Source organism: Centroberyx affinis, unplaced genomic scaffold, assembly GCF_046629955.1.
Source record: "Centroberyx affinis isolate AG114_WGS23_722 - 3 ecotype Tasmania unplaced genomic scaffold, CSIRO-AGI_Caff_v1 ptg008205l_1, whole genome shotgun sequence".
Classification (NCBI taxonomy): Eukaryota; Metazoa; Chordata; class Actinopteri; order Beryciformes; family Berycidae; genus Centroberyx; species Centroberyx affinis.
In genome coordinates this window covers 12,501-15,507 of record NW_027284080.1, presented here as the reverse complement: position 1 = coordinate 15,507, position 3,007 = coordinate 12,501, and the positions used below count along the sequence as shown (strand labels likewise).

Sequence of the window (3,007 nt, the reverse complement as noted above, 5' to 3'; positions counted from 1 at the left end):
GCTAATGATTGATGGTAAAGTGATGTGATGTAAAGCGATGGATCACCTGAACACCACGTCACCGCTGCATCCTGCGTCACACAGCCATCTCTGCCTCGCCACGCGCTTTCTGTATCTGTGGAAGTGGAAAAAAAAAACACAAAAACAAAAAAAAAACAAACAGGACAAAATGTGACGTTTGTAAGCCGGGTGAGCGAGCATCGGTCACTTTACTTTGAGATGATTTTCTTTTTTCTCTTTTCTTTTGTTCTTGAATGATTCTGTAAGCTGATTACTGCTTTGTTCTGATTGGTTGTGTGTGGTTAGAAACAGGAAGTGGTTTGCTGTGACACCATGATGACACAAAGATTGTTCAGTGTTTTTTTTTTCTTTTTCTTTTTTTCTTTTGTACATTTTGAAGTGTTTTTTCTGTTTTTATCGGATTGTTTCCACCTGCAGTTCGTCCTCTCAACACGTCTGAAGACTCACATTACATCTTTAATTCAGTTTGACCTGCAGCATGTGTGATGTCATGCTGATGTCATGCTGATGTCACACTTTTGATTTAAAGCTCAGTGTACCTCTGGTAGTTTCTTGGGTTATGTATCTTCCTCCATGATAAAACCCCAAAATCAGTGATTCTGTGATCTGTTGCTCCGGTAGAGGAACAGTCTGAAAATCACTTCTAGCACATAAAGGAACGCCGACAAAGCAGATTCTGACAATATATAAAAAATAGTCCTGCTGCTGAATTGTTTTTAAGTGAATCTTAAACTTTTTTTCGCCTATTTACAATTATTGGTAAATGTTTTATTTTCTTTGTTCCATCATAAGTTTCCTCCACTTGTTCCACTTGTTCAGACTGAAAGTTTTAATAAACATAAAGAAAGAGATTCACTTCAAAACAATTCAGCAGCACAACATCAGAATCTGCTTTGTACGGAAGAGGATTAGGCTCGACTGACTCGGCTGACTCCGCTAACTCGACTGACTCGACTAAATCGGCTGACTCAGCTGACTCCGTTGACTTCGTTGACTCGGCTGACTCGACTAACTCAACTGATCTTCTGACTCGACTGATTCCGCTGACTCCGCTGACTCCGCTGACTCGGCTGACTCTGCTGACTCGGCTGACTCCACTGACTCCGCTGACTCGGCTGACTCCACTGACTCGACTGATTCCGCTGACTCCGCTGACTCGGCTGACTCGGCTGACTCGGCTGACTCCACTGACTCGACTGATTCCGCTGACTCGGCTGACTCGGCTGACTCCACTGACTCGACTGATTCCGCTGACTCCACTAACTGCTGACTCCGCTGACTTGGCTGACTCGACTGATTCCGCTGACTCCGCTGACTCCGCTGACTCCGCTGACTCCGCTGACTCCGCTGACTCCGCTGACTCGGCTGACTCCGCTGACTCCGCTGACTCCACTGACTCCGCTGACTCCACTGACTCGACTGATTCCGCTGACTCCACTAACTGCTGACTCCGCTGACTTGGCTGACTCGACTGATTCCGCTGACTCCGCTGACTCCGCTGACTCGGCTGACTCCGCTGACTCCACTGATTCCGCTGACTCCGCTGACTCCGCTGACTCGGCTGACTCCGCTGACTCCGCTGACTCCGCTGACTCCGCTGACTCCACTGACTCCACTGACTCCGCTGACTCCACTGACTCGACTGACTCGACTGATTCCACTGACTCAACTGACTCAACTGACTCGACTGATTCCACTGACTCGACTGACTCCGCTGACTCGGCTGACTCCACTGACTCGACTGATTCCACTGACTCAACTGACTCGACTGACTCGACTGACTCGACTGACTCCGCTGACTCCGCTGACTCCACTGACTCCACTGACTCCACTGATTCCGATGACTCCACTAACTGCTGACTCGGCTGACTCGGCTGACTCAACTGACTCCGCTGACTCCACTGACTCCGCTGACTCCACTGACTCGACTGATTCCGATGACTCCACTAACTGCTGACTCGGCTGACTCGACTGACTCAACTGACTCCGCTGACTCCACTAACTGCTGACTCCACTGACTCCGCTGACTCGGCTGACTCCACTGATTCCACTGACTCCACTGATTCCACTGACTCGACTGACTCGACTGATTCCACTGACTCAACTGACTCGACTGATTCCACCGACTTGACTGACTCCGCTGACTCGACTGATTCCACTGACTCAACTGACTCAACTGACTCAACTGACTCCACTAACTGCTGACTCCACTGACTCGGCTGACTCCAGGTCAGACGTGTTGAAAGCGACTCGTTCTGCTGCTGTACATAATGTTTGATAGAGAGCTGAACAGCCACTGAATGAACACAGATTCATATTAATATTATTGTTGTTGTTGTTGTTGTTTTCATATTTGAATGCAGGTGATGTAACAGATGAATGGTGATGTGGATGATTAACCATGAGTTACAATAAACAGAGTTTTTATTTGGTTTGAGGAGGAAGTTTCTGTTTTTAAAAATAAGAAAACACATGTGTTCCTCATAATTTCTGTTTTTCCATCACTGCTCACTCTTACTTCTTTCTTTCTTTCTTTCTTTCTTTCTTTCTTTCTTTCTTTCCCTCTCTTCACCTTTCTCTAATCTTTCTCTACTCTATCTCTCTATTGTCTACTATCTTATTGAAGTCTATTTCAACCCATAGCTGTGATACAATAGTTTTCCCCTCTGTCTCTCTCTCTCTCTCTCTCTCTCTCTCTCTCTCTCTCTCTGTCTCTCTCTCTCCACCCAACACACACACACACACACACACACACACACACACACACACACACACACACACACACACACACACAGCAGTGAGTTAAGACCCTCCTCTCTCCTCCCACGTGTTTATGGAGAACAGAGGGAGGACTTTCTACTGTTCAGTCCGACTTTCTGCTGTCAGAGCAGAAACAACTTCACAGAGAGAGAGAGAAGAAGAAGAAGAAGAAGAGAAGAGAGAGGGAGAGGAGAGAGAAGTCACAGGAGATAAAAGAAGAGGAAAT

The 3,007-nt window shown here is 46.9% G+C and overlaps 1 pseudogene; it reads left to right on the top strand.

Annotated features, from left to right (window-relative positions):
- The first annotated feature begins 1,063 nt into the window (after positions 1-1,063).
- On the top strand, positions 1,064-2,447 carry LOC139640030 (dentin sialophosphoprotein-like; annotated as a pseudogene).
- The last annotated feature ends 560 nt before the right edge of the window (positions 2,448-3,007 follow it).